At 49.1% G+C, this 21944-nt stretch overlaps 1 long non-coding RNA gene across 1 annotated transcript; it reads right to left on the minus strand.

The window, feature by feature from the left end:
• Nucleotides 1-708: 708 nt before the first annotated feature.
• Nucleotides 709-3745, minus strand: LOC129121642 (uncharacterized). The gene is made up of 3 exons (XR_013185988.1): nt 3624-3745; nt 2530-2727; nt 709-962 (listed from the first exon to the last, which is right to left on the minus strand). It is a non-coding gene; the product is annotated as an uncharacterized LOC129121642 (long non-coding RNA).
• Nucleotides 3746-21944: the final 18199 nt, after the last annotated feature.

The raw sequence follows: 21944 nt of genomic DNA on the forward strand, positions 1-21944 counted from the left end.
TCTCTCTGTCTCCCTTTCTTTCTCTCTCTCTCTTTCTCTCTGTCTCTCTTTCTGTCTCTCTCTCTGTCTCTCTTTCTTTCTTTCTTTCTCTCTTTCTTTCCCTGTATTTCTACTCTGGGATTTCCATTCTGGCTTTAGGATAAAAAAGCAGCAGTCGAAACGTTCAGGCTACCGGGGAGTGCAAAAAACCCCAAAACGGTAATGATTTTAGGAAAACTATTTCCTCCATGGGAGCCTGAAATTTTCTACAGCTGCAGGTGACATAGAGCTTTTATTTCTTCTTTTAGATAGTTTATACTTAATACTCTATTTATACAGCGCCCCCTGCCGTCTTCATGGGCGCACTGCGGGCACAGCGCCCCCTGCCGTCTGCATGGGCGAACTGCAGGCAGAGTGCCGCCGAATGACGTCAACTCGTCGACACGGCGCCCCGCCCCGGCCACGCCAGCCCAGCTGGCCCTACCAAATCTCTCTGTTGATACACACAGTAAACAAAACCAAAATCCCAGGAATACCTATCAGAAGTCTAGGAAAGAAACCTCTTGAAATTTATCCTACCTCAAATACAAACCAACCCGTCCAGAAAGTTAGCTTCACTCAAAAAAACTATTTACACAGAGGTAATAAGACCAAGAAATAAAACAACACACCATATAACGAACCACCAACGAATACAACAGCGAAGGAAAAAAAAAAACCACGTTTTTTTCTTTTTTTTTATTTCAACTAGCTTCCTTTATTAGCTAGAACCAAAGATTTTGCCAGGGCTGTAACAACAACAACAACTTCTTTTTCTTCTTCTCCTTCTGAAATGTCCCTTCTCCTTCCCAAACTCCTTACAACTTCTGCGTTTGAATCCAAGCCAAAAGCAAAATTCGTGCACTTGTGAGTCCGGTGCTCCTGTCAGATTCTCTGTCTCCCTCCACATCTTCTTACACTTTCAGTCTGAACGCTGTCCTGCCCTGATGAGTTTGACAGAAGAATTGGCACATGTTAAGAGAGCATTTCCCTCCCTCCCTCCCCAGAGCTGGTTTCCTTAGCGCATTTCAATCGATCCCAAGCCCGCAATGATGCGCGCTCTGCCGGAAAGGGGAAACACGTGCTAGTGAACAGCAGCTCAGAAACAATTCTTTTCTAATGTTACCTGCTCTACTTGACTGCTCGCTAACACAAGTCTCATTTTACCATTGCAGGGAGAAGGCTGTAGGAAAATGTCTGATGAGCAGCCACAAAAGGCCTCACTCCCTGCTACACAGCCTGCAACAACCTCGGCAGAGCGGAGCAGCCAAATCACCGCACTCTCCTTGCCGTGGGCAAGGGTAGAAGATGACTGGGGGAGGCACATAAAAAGAAGGGAAACGCTCCTATAAATGCACAGCCATTTGCTTTCAGAAGCCCAGAGTTCAGGATCTTCTCTAGGAAGCCAGACGTGACATGATATTTCTAAGATTTTCTTCTTCATCAAAGGAAATGTCCGTACATACACACTCTTACAAACGTACCTAGGGTTTTGGGGTTTTTTTTCTTCTGAAGCTCCAAGAATGATTTCCCACCTTGATTCATTCAGAAGAAACGGCCCCTGTGACTCAGGTCAGAAGGGCGGCCTGCGTTTTTGATCACGACAGCTTTTGGCTTTACCCTGTGAGCAGGAGCAGCAAGAGCTGAGGCTCAGCAGAGGCTGACCCCGGCCAGCCCCTTCCTCCCTTCCCTGTGTGTCACAATGACTTCCAGGCAGAAGGATGCAAAGCAGGTTTGTGTCTTTTCTCTTCAGTGCCAAGAGGTAAAAGATGTAGGCTTTGAAATAACTAATGACCCTCTCTTGGAACTCTCCCAAGGACAGTTTGAAAGCAAAGACAGAAGATTGCTGCTAAATCCATATGGGATAAGGATGAGAGCAGCAAGGATCCGAGGCCAGCAGCGTTGCCAGGCAGTGTCACGTCCCTGCCACCTTGTGACAAGGCACACAGCTGCAAAGCCCCAAAGCCTGCAAGCCCTGGAGCTGCCGCATGGATGGACCTGGTTCCCTTCCCAGGTGCCCAGAGGGACACCCGAGGGCAGGTGTCGTCCCCCGCCCCCCGAGGGCGCACCCAGAGCCCCGGGCAGGGACGCAGTCACTGACGGCTCTCTGGGGACGAGACCCTCCCTGCAGGTGACACCGGCTTGTCCTCTCCCTGTGGCACAGGGACCTCCAGGCTCTAGGACCAGCCTCATTTTGTCAGCATCCAGGTGCTGTGCTAGAGCCAGAGGGGTCAAGGCTTTCCAGAACCATAGGATCCTTGCGGTTGGAAAAGCCTTCTAAGGACATCCAGCCCAGCTGCTGCCCCCCAAATCAGGTCCCTAAACACCACATCTTGACATCCTTGACATGTCTCCAGGCATGGGGACTTCCCTGGGCTCCTATGCCTGAGCACCCTTTCAGTGAAAAAATTTTCCCTCCAATCCAATCTAAGCTTTCCCTGCTGCAAGTTGAGGCCATTTCCTTTTGCCGTGTCACTTCTTACCTGGGAGACCTCGGTACTTCAACCTTACCTGCTCCTTCCCTAGGCGGTCTCTGGCTTGGCTGGAGGAGAGGAGAAACACTCCCACCACAGGAATGGCAGCTCAGGAGGTCCCACACCAAGGCCAGGGGGAGCAGCCGTCCTCGCCAGAGCTCGCACGTCCCTTCTTCTCAGAGATTGGCTCTGCTTTTCCTCCCGGGCAGATCTCTGCTGAGTGCTTCACAATTGCCTTTTTGGAGGAGGGGGGGAAAAGAGGTTAGCCAAGTTTTTTATCCAGACTTAGCTGCTGGCTTTGCCTCCTCCTGACTTCCTTCTGCTAAGAAAACAGCTGCCTTTGGACTTCTAGGGGCAACTTGCACGTCATGCCTGAAAAGGAACTACAGAAAAGCGCCTCATTTATAAAGCCTCAGCCAAGAAGACAGATGCAGCTGCAGCTTCTCCATGCCCACTGCCTGCAGAGCCGGCAGGCACCAGGCCAGCTCTGCTCCTCCTTCAAGTTGTTCCCAAAGCTGCTGGAAGAACTGAAGGCTCCTTTGGCCTTCCATTGCTCGGCTTGTCCCGAGAAAGAGCTTTGAGTGTTGTTACCCCTCCAGAAAGGAAGGGCCTTTCTGTCTCACACACTCGGTGACACAAGGCTACGCAGCCTCTGCTCCAGGTGGGAAGGGCTTCCTTCCTCCTCTGGCACCTGGCTGGCACAGGTTGCTCAGAGGTCCTGGGGCTGCCCCATCGCTGCAAGTGCTCAAGGCCCGTCGGTGCTCTGCGATGAGGCTCTGAGCAAGCTGCTCGATGGAAGCACGTCCCTGCCCACGGCGGCAGCAGCCTTGGAATGAGGTGATCTTTAGAGCCCCTTGCAACCTGAATTCTTCCATGATTCTGTGAACTGAAAAAAGCGGGGAAAGAAATCTGTAAAGGTCACTAAATGCATCCAAGCACATCCCCATGGATCCAATCCTCAGCAGCCCATGCAAGGCAAGGTCAGAGCTCTCTGCCCACCGAGGACACGGCAAGCAGCACGGACCTTTCTCCCACTCTCCAGCACGGAGAAGTGGGAGGCCAGAGGGAGTCTGTCTGTTTACAGACACCGGAGGGCGGCGGGACGGGGCGGGACGGGGCAGGCGGTCTTACCTTGCAAAGCTGGCGGCAGAAAGGGCGGGCAGCGCCGCCGCCCCGCCGGGATTTTCCGGCCCGCCGTCGCTTCCGCCGCCTGGAGAGGCGCGTGCGCGGGCTCGGGGGGGTGCAGCCCCGTTCCGATGGCGTTCGCCCGCCCCCGCTCGCTGCCCCCGGCCCGCGGAGCGCTGCGACCGCGCCTCCGCCGCCCGCCGAAAGCGGCCCCGCCGGGCCGCCCCCCCCCCGGCCATTCTTCTCAGCCATCGTGTCCCTTTTGCACTCCTGAACGTCTTTCACCCCTCCCGGCCATTTACCGAGCCCGCCCCGCCCGCCCCTCGCTCCCGCCCCGCCCGCCCCTCGCTCCCGCCCCTCGCCCTTGCCTCGCTCGGCAGCCGCGTCCTTGCCCCGCCCCCGGCAGCCAGCGGCGAGGGGCAGGGCGCTGGCTCGGGGGGCTGCAGTACCGCGCTCTGGCCACAGGGCGGCAGACTCCCGGGTCCCCGATATCCCCGCCCTTTTGGCCGCCATTTTGAGAAGGTCAAAAAAAAAAAAACCCGCGACATTGGCGACGCGCCACTCCCAACATGGCGGCCGAGAGAGGACCTCCTCGGCCGAGAGAGGCGGTTACTCACATGCCAGTCAGAAACACGCCAAAATACACCCACCCGCGGCGCCGCTGACCCCACAGCCCGTGTCGGGCACACCTGAAACACAAGAGAAAATCCCGCCGGGGCCGCGCCGGCGTCGGTGTCCTGTGCAGGCAGTCCGCATAGACACACCGGGGTCCTACGCTTTCCCGCCCTTTTGGCCGCCATTTTCAGAAGGTCAAACAAACTCCCGCGACATTGGTGACGCGCCACTCCCAACATGGCGGCCGAGAGAGGGGCCCCCCCCCCCCCCCCCCCCCACCTCGGCCGAGAGAGGCGGTTACTCACATGCCGGTCCGAAACCCGCAAAATACGCCCGCCCGCGGCGCCGCTGACCCCACAGCCCGTGTCGGGTACACCTAAAACGCCACAAAAATCCCGCCGGGGCCGCGCTGGCGTCGGTGTTCCGTGCAGGCAGTCCGGATAGACACACCGCCGGGGGCCCTCCGCTTTCCCGCCCTTTTCGCCGCCATTTTCAGAAGGTCAACCAAACTCCGCCACGCGCCACGCCCAAGAGGGCTGCCTGGCGGCGGCGGGCTGCAGTACCGCGCTCTGCCCACAAGGCGGCAGCACTGCCGCCCACCCCAGCCGGGGGCGCCGCGCGCCGAGGGGCTGCGGGCGGCCAAGGCGGCAAAAAAGAACAGGGGCCATCCCCCCCAAAAACTCCTCTAAAAATAAATGCCAAAAACCTGCCTCTTACCCAACAAGAACCAAATAAGCCCCCTTTCTTTCATGCCTTCTTGAAATAAATTTGATAGTTCTAGTTTTCCTAGTTCTATTCACACCCATATTTATACCGGACAGTGATGTGTTACGTCGTTTATACCATCTATTATGCCTATTCCTATTATCTGTATTTATTCATACTTTGTGGTTTTAGCAATATCATTATCTATTGATTGTATATTTCTCGACTTCCATTTAGATTTCTATCATACTTTTATTCTTCCAAAAAAAATCCCATCTCTAACCAAACAAATACCAAAAAACCCTTCTTTTCAACTCTATTGAAATAGTTTTATATTTAGAGCTTGCATAATTATATTCACTTTTATAGTCACCGTTTATACTGATGCATTCCATTCATCATTACATATCACATATCTATTATTCACATCATAGAGACAAATCATTATTTTTATCATGTACCAAATCTACTGCTACAACTTCTTTTTTCTAATAGTTTCAATTTTTATATCCATCTTGATGTATTCATAAGATCTTTTTACAAGTAGATTTCTACCTTTCTATCATTTGTATTTGTAGTTTTTATAATAAAACCCCTGCTTTTGCCAAGTAAAAAACAAAACCATCCTTTCTTTTAAACTACTTTTAATAATGTTGTTGTATTTACAGTTACCATATCTATAATGTTTTAGATATTATATCATAGCGACGTACTAGATTTATAGCTGTTTCCTATAATATACCATCATAAGATGTATACGGTATCACTTGTATTACGTGTTGTATGGATTTATGTCACTTTACATTTACAATCCTTTAATAATTTGATCTATATATCTGCATAGATTCGCAACACATTTCTAGATTTAAAATTTCCTTTGAGCTGTGTTTATATTTAGCCTCTCTATTGATATATCTATCAACATACACAATGCTCTTTGAAAAATACAATATCTTATTGGAATATATCATGACTTAAGTTACCTGTTAAATTTTAGATCAAAATAAAAGTTTATTCCCATTTCTACACATCTACTCGTTTTGTTTAAAGATAGCTATCCTTAGAATTTTACATTTAAAATCCAATTCCTAAATGCAATGACAAAACAAACAGCATCGAATTCCCACCAATGTCTTCCAAAACCATCAAGATACCTCCACCAGCCAAACAACTGCCAGCGAAAAAAACACACAACACTCTTTTCACTAACAGTTCTCATCACATCAGAAAAATGGAACCAAACGAAAAGAAAACCCTGGAGAAACACACGCAGCAAATCACAAAAACCTCTAAAAAAACCCAAACCAACTCGCTCAACTCCAATCAGTGCCACTGACCCTGAACGTTATTTTAAAAACTAACCAAAATTCTACATCTACACTAACTCAAAGAATAAGCAATACTCTGTCAAAAGAACTTTAGAAAGCGAACTAATGAACGAAATAGAAAAAAACCCAAAAATCTCAACCACTAAAAAATAAGAAAATAACTACCCAAAAAAAAAACAAAAAACCCCTACTTAAAAAGACCCACCATATAAATACCCACGTTCCCAAAAATAAAACTGATCAATAACCACCAAATACGTCAAAGGACAACAAGAAACGAAAAAAAAAGAAAAAAGAAAAAAAAAAAAAGAAAATACATTTGTAAAACAAAAGTCCCCCAAACCAAAGCAACTTCAATTTACGTCAAAAAAATTATTCCCAACTGAGGAATAAACGCATAGAACCTCATTCGATCAAAATAAAAATACCACCCAGAAATAAACACAAAGCCGAAAGAGAAACGTAACCATTCACAAGATCTCCCAAATGATCCGTAACAATAAAACATACACTACAATCAAACAAACCAAAGAAATAAAAGCCCTGGAAGACGAGAAACACAAACGCAATTAGAGAGATTTTAAAAACCCCGCTGCTATTAACGACACGACGCCACCTCGAACCCACCGAAACAAACGCTACACGCCCACGCTAATAAAAGCCACGGCGACAGAATTAAAATCCGAGCCGCTGCTTCACGCAACGACCCGTAGAAACCATTGCACGCCTTTAAAAACAGAATAGCCCGGCAAAAAAAAATATCCGACTACAGAACTCAGTTCAAACCAAACCTTTATCGTCACCACCCGAAGAACCGAGAACCGTACCGGTCAGGAAGAACGCCATAGCCCTTAGCGCACACCCACTGCGACCAGAACAAACCCGTGCGATGGATCCCTCCAAAGCCACCTCCGAACCGCGACACCCAAGAACTTGCGGCAGCCCAACCCCGCGCTGCCGGCCCCGGACGGAGCGCGGCTCCCGGCGGCAAAGCGGCTCCTCCGGCGGCTGCTCCGGCGCGCAGGGGCGGCGCCGCCCCGGAGACCCCCCCGCCCCCGCCCGCTCCCCCTGCCCGGGGGGCCCCGGCGGCGCCCGAGCCCCGCGCCCGGAGCGGACAGAGCGGCCGGCACCGGCCGGGCCGGCGCAGCAGCGCCCGCGCCGCCTCTGCCGCCCTTGGCCGGCCCGGCGCCAGCTGCCCTCGGCTCCGCACGGCGGCTCGCACCGGCAAAGCGGCTCCGCCGCTGCCGCGCCAAATTCCCCCGTGCGCCTCGGCACCCGCCCGGCCCGGGCCGGCAGCGCTCCCGAGCGGCAACGCTCCGGCCCGGGCCGCGGCCACAAGAAGCGCCCTCAAATGCAGCGGCACAGCCCGACTGCAGCCCTGCAAACGCCGCCAGAGCTGCGGCTTCCCGCAACTCAACCCCGAAACTGACGCCGCGGGCGGCGCTCACCTCGCTTCAACAAGGGCAAAGAAATGGCTTCTCCCCTTCAAATTCATCCCCTAGGAGCGCAGAAAAGAAGGGGCTTTCCTCCAATGAAATCCTGCAAGCCATGTGCAAAGGGGGATTTTGACCTCCATTCAAACCCTTGCAAAGGAGGGACACCAGCGCTGTCCCCTCCATTTAAACCTTAGGATGATGAAAATGGGCTGGTTACCTTCAAATCAAAGCCATCCGATGACAACAATACTTTGCCCATTCCCGTTCAAATGGAACGCAGGGATTCCCTGTCACCCCTGGGATACCCCTAACAGCCGGGAAAAGGCAGCTTTTCCTTCAACCGACATCCTTGGAACCGCAAGCGAAAGCGGATCCCCCCCAGTTCAAACACAGACAATATTAGGAGAGTATTGCCTCTCCTTCATTTCTTTTGTCTTCACAAGCTCCCTTTTTGTTCCTGGGGAAGCGGGGAGGGGGGACTGCCAAGATCCAATTGAAAAGGGAAAGGACCAAAGTCCCCGCTCCAAATCCACACGCGCTCACCCGTTCGGCTGCTGCTTCCCGGCACAAAGATTCGTCCCTCGGCACCTCCTTGAAGCGATGCTCCGCGGATCCAAGCGCGTATCCAGGTGTTCGCCCAGACGCTGCCAGAAGCTCTCGCAGTCCTTCCATGAGACAGCCCCGGGAGCCCCCCCATGAACCCCTCTACTCAGCAGCTCCATGCAAAAGGCAGCTGAGGCGAAGCCTCCCCCTAAAACAGCCTCGCCCCCCCGGCAGGAGCCGGCCCCTCATCATCCTCACAGCTCACACCTGGCGCTGCTCCGAGCCCCCCATCATCCTCACAGCTCACACCTGGCGCTGATGCCACTCTCCAACAGCGCCTCTCCCCGTCCAGCACACAGCCCGCTTCTCACAGACACAGAGCCAACAGAAATCTGCTCCGGGTGCTGGCTTTTCTTAGTCCGTCTGCTTCCACAATTCAGACACGGACGTGCGCTGATGGCACTGAGGGAAAGCTTTCCAGTGCACAAAACTGTCATTCTGGTAGCACGCTTTGAGACGCCTTCAGAAAAAGCAGAATCAGCGCCGCCTCCTAAGAGCCCTGCTGAGGAACCCCGCCCTCCTTGGGACACCCAATGCAGCAGAGCTCGAAAAACGAGGGCAAAAGTCAAGCTTGGAGTGGAAAAGGACAATATAAATACAGCAGCCTTTCAAGAAAGCCTTCACACAGTAATAGTGGGAGCCGGTCACATTTCTTCTTTCCTTGCTCTCTGGAATGACATCAATACGAAGTAAAAAACCCACACGAAACACAAGGCAGAGCTGGGATTTGACACGTCTTCCTTTTGGCTCTCGGGATGACAAGCGCCTCTTCCGGGACTGCGACACGCTTTGGGCGCTGGCAGAGAACGGAGGCAAAAGGTGCCAGAGAGCCCTTTCTATCGCCTTCAGCCCCTGCAGCTGTTCTGAGGGTTCCAGGGCACAGCTCGGTCCGTTCCTAGATCAAAACCTCACGGCAATATCTTCAGAACTACTACGCATCTCCAGTCGGAACCTTCTACATTCCTGTAAACAAATGAGTGCATAGAGAGGGTTTCTCCCCAGCTGAGTTTAGAGACCAATTCCTATTCTTTAGCAATACCTAGAAAACCGAATGCCTTGCCAGGTTTTAGCATCCTACACCCACTCACCCCTCCCTGTGCATTTGGTGGCAGCTTTGGGTCCCTCTGGGGGACGGCACCCAGCGTGACCCCCGCCCCTCGCCCGCCCCCCACCTGCTCCTGCACCGCCGTGGGGCTCCCTCTCCTGGGCACCTTGGGCTGCCCCCAACGGCATCAGAGCCCCGAGCCTTCACCCCCCCTTTCCCTGACCCCCAAAGAAGGCTCAGAACGAATCCGACTGCCCCGGACAGCAGCGCAGCGCTTCCCCCAAGCCCTTCCCACACGTGCATGGCCCCAGCAAGGGATTCTGCTGCAACAGGAAAGGGGGGGCAGCCCCCAGAAGGCTTGAGGTTCCTGCCCAGCCTCGCTGTCACGGGCCAGGGGCAGCGAGAGAGGGAGCGGCACAGACGGCGGGGACGGCCCGGCACGGAGCGGGGGCCGCTCTCAGCGCGATGCCGGCAAAGCCGCAGCTCCGGCGCTGTCGGCCGCGCTGCTTGAGCGGCACGGGGGGATCCGCCGAGAGCCTCCGGCCCCGCGCGGGGACTCCCGCAAGGGCCCAGGGGCGCCGGGCTCCGGCCCTCGGGGCTTTATTCTCCGGCAGCCCGAGCCCCGCGGCTGCGGGGCAAAGAAGGAAAGGGGGCACGGGAAGAGAGGAGCGAGAGCAGGGCACGACAAAGGGCGGCGAGGGAGCTCGGGCTGTGCAGGAAAGCGGCACGGGAAGGGAAAGCCCGGGACGAGGGTACACGGAGGCTGGGCACAGGAAGGAGACAGGGGGAACAGAAGGGAGTAGCGGGCTAGGGACAGGACAGGAAGGAGCCGGCTTTGCGGGGGGAGAGGGAATGGGGGAAAGGGAGCGAGAGAAGGCGAATACGGGGAGAAGGAAGGAGGGCTAGAGAGAGGGACAGGCGGGGAAGCCTCCCAGAGCCCCGGCTGCACCCCGAGCCCGGCCCGGCGCCTCGCCCTGCCCGGGATGCTGCGGCGCTCGGCGGAGCTCGGCTCGCTCCGGAGACGCTCGGCTCCAGTCGGCTCTTGGCGCCTCAACTCGGCTCTTGGCGCCTGCATTCGCCTCTTCGGCCGAGCTCGCCTCGCTTCGGCCCAACTCCCAGCCGCTCTGTGCCTTCGGCGCGCCTCGGCTCCGCTCGCCTCGCCTCGGCTCCCCGACGGCGGGCGGGCAAGCGCCGCCGCCTCCCGTTCAGCTCGCCCGGCTCGGGGCTCTCCCGCTGCCGCGTCCCGCGGGCGGCCCGGCCACGGCGCGGACACGACCGGGAGCGCGGGCTCGGGCAGGAGCTCATTAGGCTGGGAGCGCACTGGCGCTAAGCAGCGCGCACGAGAGCAGCAGGCTCGCTTCGCCTGAGCTCGGCTCGCTTCGCTTCAGGCAGCCTCGGAAGCCTCGCCTCGGTTCGCTCGAGGCCGTCAGGGTCGGCCGCTCTCGCCTTGCTTCGGCCGAGCTCGTGCGATTCCCCCGAAGGCGGCGGCGTTCGGTTGTGGTTTTAGAAATATCCTCCTCTATCGATTGGATCTCTCTACAGTTAGATTTATATTTCTAGAATACTTCTATTAATCCAAAGAAAAACCCCATCTGTAACCAAATAAATACAAGAAAACACCTTCTTTTAAACGGTATTGAAATATTTTTATACTTTGTATAGTTATACTCACATTTATATTTATCGTTTCTTTTGATGCAATCTATTAATAATTATCTATAATATCTATAAAATTCTAGACATGTATTTAAAGTATTATCTATATTATGTATCGTATCTACTGCTGCAACTGATTTTTTCTTCTAGTTTTAAACTTTATCTGTATGTACTTATGATATCTTTCTAGACTTAGATTTCTACCTTCATATTCTTTGTATTTATCATTTTTATCATCAAAACCCTGCCTATTGACAAGTTAAAAAAACCGCTTTCTTTAACGATCTAAAAAATATTTTTATATTTATAATTTTCATATTTCTATTTATAATTTGCTCTCTAGTACGTGATAACATACCTGCTCCTGCACCGCAGTGGGGCTCCCTCTCCTGGGCACCTCGGGGTGCCCCCAGTGGCATCAGAGCCCCGAGTCTGCACCCCCCCCCTTTTCCTCTAGTTAGAAACTACACTGGAACTTTTTTCTGGAAACAAAGACATGACCTAAATCCTCTCCCCATGTCCTAGAGAGATGTTCAGTTCTTAGTTGACTGGGCAGCAGTTTCTTCAATAGAATGATAAACAATATGGAAACGTTTTAGCTACAAGCAAATAGGCAAATCGGAACAAGGTCCTGGTGGCCAGCCACTGCAGTTCTTCTGAAGCAATTTTTTAAACAATCAAATACTGATACCACAAAAAATAAAGCAAAAAGCTGACTACCGGCTAAGAAAGAAGGAAAAATTAACTTTTGACGACAACAACAACATTCCAAGGACACAGGCTTTTTTCCAATCTCAGACCTTATTACTACTACCTCTCTTGGGAATTCTCATCGTGGATCCCAAAAGGAATAAATCCCTCAGCGTGTCCTAAAGCACCAAGGAGCTACCTACAAGTGAAGGTGGCTACTTTCAGTGCAGACACAGCTGATGACACAGCAGTGGCACAGTTCTGTGCTGCACAGGGATAGTACTGTCTCCTCTTCTCCAGCAGCTGACTCTCTCCTGCCATGGCTTCTGTAAATGCATCAGAGCACGACCTTAAACACAAACAGGCAAGAAAACACCATCAGAAGTCTTTCATTAAGCAGTACAAGAAGGGTTCCAAGCAGAGACCAACAGAATTTCAAGGAAGCAGTATGCAATTAAACCCCCTCAGATTTGTTCAAGTAGCCGGCAAAATGGAACCATTCAGAAATGACAAAGAAAACCCCCCCAAGTATTTATACAGGAGTCCTTAATGTCAGAAAGGGGATGACAGGTTATGTTCAGATAAGATGAATGTTTATTTGGATCTATAAATAAACTTCTCTCGTGGTCCTTTGCCAAAAAATAGAACCTACAAGTGAACACCTACACCTGCCTAAAGAGACCTAACGAGCCCCTGGCAGCCACCGGCATCAAAGCGCAGTGGATGTTTCTAATCCAGGCTAAGGAGAACAATATCACCTTTTGTTCTCTCCAGTTTGTTTCCTCTGCAGTCCTAGTTGCTCCTTATGATTTTTACAGTCTCTGTATCTTCTCGGGCAGCGCTGAGTCTGACGACCGGGATACGAGAGTCCTTCCCTGCCCTACGGAGAGAACCAGGAAAAAAAGTTCAAAAAAGAACAGGGCAGTTTGAAGTTAATACTTCCGACGAGAAGCAGCACCTGACAAACAGAGCAACGGTGAACAAAGCGTGACACCTCCCTGGGGACAGAAGACTGACAAACTCTCCGGGATTTACAATTCCAGTAACCAAGCCCTTCAGCACAGCAGCCAAGTGTCCCATTAGGTGGTGCTGCACCAAGGAATGATCCCAGAGGTTCCAAAGAGTGAAATGCACGTTATTGTCCAAAGACGTAAAATCTTGCAAAATAACAAAACTACAATAGATCTAAACTACAGGGCAAGAGTACCAGTGTTAGCTTGAGGAGCTGGAACCATCCAGGTGAGCAACTGCTAACCGGATCCTCAACAGAGTTTGAGGAACCCTTCAGGATACAGAAGGGTTTTCCCCAGCAATGTCACAGGCCGAGTTTTGATAGAAGTACACTTGCCAGATGCTCAGAAACGTCACCCATCCTCCTCCGGGTGTCCTGAGAGAGCTGCGAATGGCTCTCACGTGGTTTGAGCTGGTTCTGTAAGGGCTCAGGGTGAATTTCACCAGATGCAACCAAACTGGGCAACACCCAGTGGGACAGAAGGAACCCAAAGCTTGTTTTACCCAAAGCTTGGGTAAGCAGAGCTCCAGCAAATACTGAGGAAACGATCAGAACAGGGTAACAAATAATAAACATACCTTTTTTTTTTTTAACTTGCCTTTTTTTTTTTTTTTTCAGATGAGCAAAACAATTAAGGAGAAGGTGAAAACCTCACCATGACTGAACATTTCATCACCTGTAAGCTGACCATCCTTAGCATAGAGGACTCCAAATTTAAAATTCACCGATCCCTGGAAAATAAAACCAAATATTATTTGGTAAACAGTCAAACAGAAGACATAAAAATTTGTTTCCTCTAATCTTTGCCTACATCCTACACGTTAGAACATACATTTTATACCATCTCCTACTACACAATAATTTACCTTTAAACTTTGATAGTATAGCATAAAATCATTAACTTAGATGGGTGATCAATTATTATTAAGTTGGTGCTTCAAGTTATTTTTGCTGTCAGGTTCAAAAAAACATGACTTCTTTTTACTGTAACGAGCAATTGATTTAGAAGTCATCAAAAGCCCATCCAAATACAAAGCCGTATTCACCGGACGGGTCTGTGAGCAAGAAGTAGTCAGGCTTGTACTCACCTCTTGCCCTTCAAGAACCAATAAATCCTGTCAACAAAAACAGCATCTTTAGCCCCCTCCTATTAAAGATTCTACAAGGATGATGGTTTTATTGGTGTTTAGAAGTTTGGATTTGAAATGGCCAGTTCAATGGATAAAGAGACAGTTTAAGTAGTATTAGATTCTTATTATTATTATTCTTATTAGCTACTGGAAGAAACAAACCAGTAGGATCTATACTTAATTACTTCTATTTCCAGGAAATCATAAAGAAAAAGAACCAAACCAAAAAAAGTCACTTCCTACCTTTTGTATCTCAGGATGAAAAATGTCTCTTGGGCTCTTCTCCAGTTTCTCCAGACTCCTGGCACTGAAATGCAAATGAACGAGTGCTTTATAGGAGGGCAAGTGCACATTCCAACCCCGAACCCCCAACCGATGGCAGTTACAGCGCTTACAAAATGAATCCTTCCCAGAGCCTCTGGGAAATGGAACGGTTTGTGCAACTGCCATTTCTTCCCCAAAATACTAACTCCCAACACTTCCTAAACTGAGTTTGCATTTTAAAAACAGAAATTAGGGAGACTCAGGGTGGAGATCAGGTTGAAATTGATTTCCTTCTAAAGCACAGGGGCTCTGTTCCATCACCCTTCACTTGGGCTCCACACGGAATCACGGGGAGCATTTTAGGAGGGCTCAAGAACCAATTCTATTTCTCTCTTTTTTCTAGTTCTCTCTCTTCCTAAATAATTCAAGGCAAGTCAAATGAAAAAGGACAAGTTCAGCATCAAATTCACACTTTTTCCCTTTGTCTGCTCAAGAACAGGCTTTAAAACCACTTCTTGCTGCCTTCAACGGTTAAGACTTGCAAAACGGTTTCGCAAGTTTGATAGGTTTATCTTAAAAACCACAGAACGCAAGCTCTGAATGACAGGAAAAGGTACACAGGCAAATATCTCAGCTGATGGTGGCTTATTTGCAAACACAGACCTTAACGGAGATTGCACGGAGAATGTTTCAGTGGGACTCGAAGGGAAAAATATTTTCTGAGTACCCTGTAAACAAGAAAAGCTAGGATATATTACAGGACATACCCACGTGTTCTGCATATTCAAATAGGATTATCAATAAAAACATTTAAGAAGGAAGAAAACCAAGGTAATTTTACTCAGCTATATTTACTGCCGATTTAGAGGGAAAAAAAAAAAAAAAAAAAAGTGAACCATAAACGCCTACAGTAGAACTTTAAACCAATTGCTTGGATAAAAGCAGCTCATGGAACATGAAGTAGAAAAAAAGCGAAACCAGTATCAGACCTGCCTATTTTCTTACCATTGCACAAGAAAATCCGACAAGCGGTAGAAAGTCACTGCCTAAAACCGATCCTAGGATGTAACCAAGAACAATTGAGGCATTTGCTAATCTAAACGGAAACCTTTTCCGGACCCTAGTGTCAAATCACACGTTTTGTCTCTCAGCAGCTCGAGGCTGGAGAGCATTTCCCCTGGGGGTCGGGAGGGCAGGGGCACAAGGGGCTGAGTTTGCCGATCGCACCTGTGCCATCAGAAGGATCCTGCCCGGCGCTCCTTGCGCTCGCCATTCTCCGGGCCATCGCTGTGTTTTACTGCTCAGCGATGCCGCTCCATCCGTTTGCGTGGAAGGAAGAGCCACGAGCACTGAGGCACTCAGCAGCCGTGTCATGCCAGCGATGTCGAGCGCTCTCTGCTCGCAAGGCTGAGCCCGCCGCGGAGCCGCCTCCGCAGCCGCTCGTCCGCCCCCGCCCGCAGCAGCGGCAGCGGCCCGAGGGAGACGGCTGCAGCTCGGCGGCTCCCGCGCCTCCGCCAGCCCGAGGGCAGCCGCCGCACAGTGACCGCGGCAGCGCCCGGCGCCGCTCGCCCGGGGCGGCTCCTGCAGCTCCCGGCCCGCGGCAGCAAAGCACCGCCTGGCGCTCCGCCATCGGCGGGCGGCAGCGCGCCCCGCCCGAGCTGAGCCCCCGCCACCGGGACCGCTGAGCGAGGCCGAGGCGCCGGGCGGACGCCCCTTCCGCGCCGCTCGGCTCCGTGCGGGCGGCCGGACGGAGGCTTCGCCCCTCCAGCGTCGCTGCCGCGGCTCCGTCCCGCGCGGCACAGGCGCCGGGAGCTCCCCGCGCCCAGCCCGCTCCCCCGGCGCGCGGCCGCCTCGGCCCGCCAGCCACTCCTACGGCGCGTCGGCCGTTGCGTCAGACGCCGCGCTTTACGGCCGCAGGGCCTGCCGGGAGTTGTAGTCTCGGACTGACAGCCACCGCTCCGTTCTCCGCCACCGGGAGCTGCGCTCCCGCCAGGGGATCAAACGGCTCCTTCGCTCCTGGGCGCGGAAGCACCTTAGGCAGCACCGCCCCTCCCGAATGTCCTTTCTTTTCCACTCCAACTCTTTTTTTCACTCTGTTTTTCACCCCCTTTTCCACTTTCGCTCTTTCTTTTTCACTCTCACCCTTTTCCTTTTTCATTTTTTTTCTTCCTTTCTCTTCCTCCTTTTTTTTTTCTTCCTTTCCTGTTTCCTTTTCTTTCTTTCGCTCTTTCTTTCTGTCTTTCTCTATTTCTTTCTTTCTCTCGCTCTCTTCCTGTCTCTCTCTTTCTTTCTTTCTGTCTGTCTTTCTCTATTTCTTTCTCTCTCTCTTTCTTTCTTTCTCTCTGTCTCTCTTTCTCTCTGTCTCTCTTTCTTTCTCTCTATCTCTCTCTGTCTCTCTCTCTGTCTCTCTCTCTGTCTCTCTCTTTGTCTCTCTTTCTTTCTCTCTCTCTTTCTTTCTCTCTGTCTCTCTTTCTGTCTCTCTTTGTCTCTCTGTCTCTCTTTCTGTCTCTCTTTCCGTCTGTCTCTCTTTCTTTCTGTCTCTCTTTCTTTCTTTCTTTCTCTCTGTCTCTCTTTCTGTCTCTCTCTCTCTGTCTCTCTTTCTTTCTTTCTCTCTTTCTTTCTTTCTCTCTGTCTCTCTCTCTGTCTCTCTTTCTTTCTGTCTTTCTTTCTTTCTTTCTTTCTTTCTTTCTTTCTTTCTTTCTTTCTTTCTTTCTTTTCTTTCTCTCTTTCTCTCTTTCTCTCTCTCTTTCTTTCTTTCTCTCTGTCTCTCTTTCTGTCTCTCTCTCTGTCTCTCTCTCTGTCTCTCTCTCTCTTTCTTTCTTTCTCTCTGTCTCTCTTTCTGTCTCTCTCTCTGTCTCTCTCTCTCTTTCTTTCTTTCTCTCTGTCTCTCTTTCTGTCTCTCTCTCTGTCTCTTTCTTTCTTTCTCTTGCTCTCTTCCTGTCTCTCTCTTTCTTTCTTTCTTTCTGTCTTTCTCTATTTCTTTCTCTCTCTCTTTCTTTCTTTCTTTCTTTCTTTCTCTCTCTCTCTTTCTTTCTTTCTTTCTTTCTTTCTTTCTCTCTCTCTCTTTCTTTCTCTCTATCTCTCTCTGTCTCTCTCTCTGTCTCTCTCTCTGTCTCTCTCTTTGTCTCTCTCTCTTTCTCTTCCTGTCTCTCTCTTTCTTTCTTTCTTTCTCTATTTCTTTCTCTATTTCTTTCTCTCTCTCTTTCTCTTCCTGTCTCTCTCTCTCTTTCTTTCTTTCTCTCTCTATTTCTTTCTCTATTTCTTTCTCTTGCTCTCTTTCTGTCTCTCTTTATTTCTTTCTCTCTCTCTTTCTTTCTTTCTTCCTTTCCTTTTTCCTTTTCTTTCTGTCTCTCTTTCTTTCTCTCTTTCTTTCTCTCTCTCTCTCTCTTTCTTTCGCTCTCTTTCTGTCTCTCTCTTTCTTTCTGTCTCTGTCTCTCTGTCTCTCTCTCTTTCTTTAATTCTTTCTCTCTTTCTTTCGCTGTATTTCTAATCTTGGCTTTCCATTCTAGCTTTAGAATAAAAAAAAGCAGCAGTAGAAACGTTCAGGCGACTGGGGAGTGCAAAAAACCCCAAAACGGCAATGATTTTAGGAAAACTATTTCCTCCATGGGAGCCTGAAATTTTCTACAGCTGCAGGTAACATAGAGCTTTTATTTCTTCTTCTATATAGATTATACTTTATACTCTATTTATACATCGCCCCCTGCCGTCTGCTTTGGCGCACTGCAGGCACAGCGCCCCCTGCCGTCTGCTTTGTCGCACTGCAGGCAGAGCGCCCCCTGCCGTCTGCTTTGTCGCACTGCAGGCAGAGCGCCCCCTGCCGTTTGCTTTGGCGCACTACAGGCACAGCGCCCCCTGCCGTCTGCATGGGCGCACTGCAGGCAGAGTGCCGCCTAATGACGTCAGCCCGTCGACACGGCGCCCCGACCAGGACACGCCCACTCGGGCGGCCGTTGCCATCTTGTACGGCACCCCGTGTCGGCCAGGGCGCCGCCAGCCTGTACGGCACAATTTTACGGCAGTCGCGCTTTACGGCACCTTTTACGATAGTCGCGCTTTACGGCACCTTTTGCGACAGTCGCGCTTTACGGCTGTTTTACGACATTCGCGCTTTACGGCACCTTTTGCGACAGCCGCGCTTTACGGCACTTTTTGCGACAGTCGCGCTTTGCGGCAGTTTTACGACAGTCGCGCTTTACGGCACCTTTTGCGACAGTCGCGCTTTACGGCAGTTTTACGACAGTCGCGCTTTACGGCACCTTTTGCGACAGCCGCGCTTTACGGCATCTTTTGCGACAGTCGCGGTTTGCGGCAGTTTTACGACAGTCGCGCTTTACGGCACCTTTTGCGACAGCCGCGCTTTACGGCTGTTTTACGACAGTCGCTCTTTACGGCACCTTTTGCGACAGTCGCGCTTTACGTCACCTTTTGCGACAGTCGCGCTTTACGGCTGTTTTACGACAGTCGCGCTTTACGGTACCTTTTGCGACAGTCGCGCTTTACGGCTGTTTTACGACAGCCGCGCTTTACGGCACCTTTTGCGACAGTCGCGCTTTACGGCATCTTTTGCGACAGTCGCGCTTTACGGCTGTTTTACGACAGTCGCTCTTTACGGCACCTTTTGCGACAGTCGCGCTTTACGTCACCTTTTGCGACAGTCGCGCTTTATGGCATTACCCTTTATGGAACTTTTATGGTACTTTACAGCACTTTACGGTTTTTATTTTGTTTTTAATCTATTTTTATTTTTTTTTATTTTTTTTTTTACCTAATGTTTATTTTTAATTTTTCAAGCTTTTATTTTTCTAATTCTATTTTTTATTTACTTATTATTTTTCATTTTTCTATTTCTAAAGCTTTTTTTTTTTAATTTTATTTTTTATTTAATTTTAATTTTTTCTATTTCTAAAGCTTTTTTTTTTAATTTAATTCTTTAAAAGTTTTTCTATTTTTAGGGCTTTAATTTTATTTTTTAATTTTATTTTTCAATTTTTAAAACACTTATTTTATTTTTCTAGTTATATTTTTTATTTAATTTTTATTTTTAATTTTTATATTTATAAGGAATTTATTTTATTTTTTTATTTTATTTTTGATTAAATTTATATTTTTTTCTATTTTTAAAGTTTTTATTTTTTTTTTTATGTAGTGCTGCCCAGACCAACTCAAGCTGGTGATTGTGGTGGTGTTTGAGGGTCTTGCATTACGGCACTACCTTTTATGGAACTCTTACAGCACTTCACAGTTTTTATTTTGTTTTCCATTTATTTTAAATTAATTTTGTTTTTTTACTTTTATTTAATTTTTATTTTTAATTTTTCTATTTTTAAAGCATTTTTATTTTAGTTTTTAATTTTATTTTTATTTACTTATTATTTTTAATTTTTCTATATTTAACGTTTTTATTTTTTATTTTTTAAATTTACTTACTGTTTTTAATTTTTCTATTTCTAAAGATTTTTATTTTTTTAAGTTTAAACTTTTTTATTTTTAAAGCATTTATTTTTTTATTTTTTATTTAATTTTTATTTTTAATTTTTTTATTTTTAGAGCTTTAATTTTATTTTTTAATTTTATTTTTTATTTTTCTATTTTTAAAGCTTTTATTTTATTTTTCTAATTTTATTTTTTATTTATTTTTTATTTTTAATTTTTCTATTTTTAAAGGTTTTTATTTTTTTTTTATTCAGTGCTGCCCAGACCAACTCAAGCTGGTGATTGTGGTGGTGTTTGAGGGTCTTGCATTACGGCACTACCTTTTATGGAACTCTTACAGCACTTTACAGCACTTTACAGTTTTTGTTTTGTTTTTCATTTATTTTAAATTAATTTTGTTTTTTTACTTTTATTTAATTTTTATTTTTAATTTTTCTATTTTTAAAGCATTTTATTACATTTCATTTGGTGCTGCCCAAACCTGCTGTAGTGCATTTTTATACTTTATAATACTTTGAAGTCATTTTGTTTTGTATCCCCATATTTTTCCCAAATGGTTTATCCCAAACTGTACCCCCCTCCTTCTCCCTGTGTTATCCCTCTCCCGGGATGAGATCATCCCCAAACCCCGACCCTGGCTCTCTGTCAATCACTCAGCCTCCCATCCCCTCCATCCAGAAGTTTCGGTCCAAGTCGTCCAGTGATCAGCCAGAGGCCAGGGGTCAGCCCCCCGAGCCTTGCCCCATACGCTGTCCTGTATGTCTATGCCCCAGCATCCATCCCTTAGGGTCACTTAATGGTTGGTAAAATGTTATCTACTTTGGGTTTCCACCTCCCTTTAAATGTAACCTTGGCACATCTCCCTGGGGCTTGGCAGGAGGCCCCTGAGGTGCAGGAGCTCCTTTGGGACTCCTAATAAAACCTTGGATTAACCCCTGCTAAGAGTCGGCCCTTTATCATCTACCGCTGTCTCTGGTGTCTCTTGTGCTGCACAGGGGCCCAGCCCAGGTGCCCTCAGCACCCTCGGGGCACAGACAGAGAGTGTCTCCCCCCAGCCCAGGTGCCCTCAGTTCCCTCGGGGCACACACAGAGACTGTCTCCCCCCAGCCCAGGTGCCCTCAGTACCCTCGGAGCACAGACAGTGTCTCCCCCCAGCCCAGGTGCCCTCAGCACCCTCGGGGCACAGACAGTGTCTCCCCGCTCTCGGCCGTGTCAGGGCTGCCCCCCGGTGTCTGCCGACTCGGGACCGGCCGAGGGTTACTGGGAGGCTCGCACAAACCCGCTCGGCCGCTGATTGTGGCGGTGTTTGAGGGTCCCCAGGACGAGGGAAGAGACGAGAATCTTGACTCCACCTCTCAGAAGGCTGAAATATTATTTTATGATCTCTATTATATTAAAAGAAAATGAGATAGTAGAACTATACTAAAAGAGCAAGGAGACATCAGAAAGCTGGAAAGGAATGAATAATAAAAACCTGGGACTGCTCACAGCCCCGACGCAGCTGGACCATGATTGGTCATCAAGTAGGCACTGCACAGGAGACCAATCCAAGATGCCCCTGTTGCTAAACCATCTCCAGCCCACACTCCACAGCCAGCAGATCGTTATTGGTTCCATTTCTGTTCTGAGGCTTCTCAGGAGAAAAATCCCAGCAAAAGGATTTTCATCAAACACGTCAGTGCCAGGTGATGGCACAGGCAGCATCGGCCGGCCGAGGTCACTGTGTCATCCCTGCCAGCCCAGGTGTCACAGCAAGGAGGAGAGAGTTCACCCTGTGCTCACCCTGCAATACAGAGCAATACAACACAACACACATATTAACACAAGATGATAACCTTTTTCTATTTTCTTTACATGTGGATTTATTGTTACAGGAAACCCAAAACAACAAAAGCACGCAAAAAACAACACTCATCTACAATTAACACCCCCTTCAGATGACACACGAAGTCACCATCCCTCTCATCACAACTGCTAAATTACACCCCAGCAATCATTGGTCCTCGGGAACGTGGTTCCCGGGAGCCTCAAAAAAATCTTCCTGCCTGACAAAAACCCCGGTCCCTGGACAGTCCGCGCCCAAACTCTGGTGATGAACGTCACCTCACAGACCGACCGGGACCGAGAAAAAAAAAACAGCCGGGGGGGGGGAAACCCAGCTGGGGATTTTTTATTCTAAATTTGAAAATGAGTTGAAAAACTTGAAAAGCAAAAGTCACACACACAAGGTTAAATCCAGTAATCCAGTCGGCATGCGCTGACACACGCAGAGACGAGCAGACGCAGACAGACACATGCTCTCACACATGCTCACACGCTCTTCCCACTTACACACTCGCTGTGGCCCTTACTCGAGACGCTGAAGAACGTGCTGCCACACATCTTCTGGCTGCGCTCCTTGACGTCA

This window comes from Agelaius phoeniceus, chromosome W, assembly GCF_051311805.1.
Source record: "Agelaius phoeniceus isolate bAgePho1 chromosome W, bAgePho1.hap1, whole genome shotgun sequence".
Taxonomy (NCBI): domain Eukaryota; kingdom Metazoa; phylum Chordata; class Aves; order Passeriformes; family Icteridae; genus Agelaius; species Agelaius phoeniceus.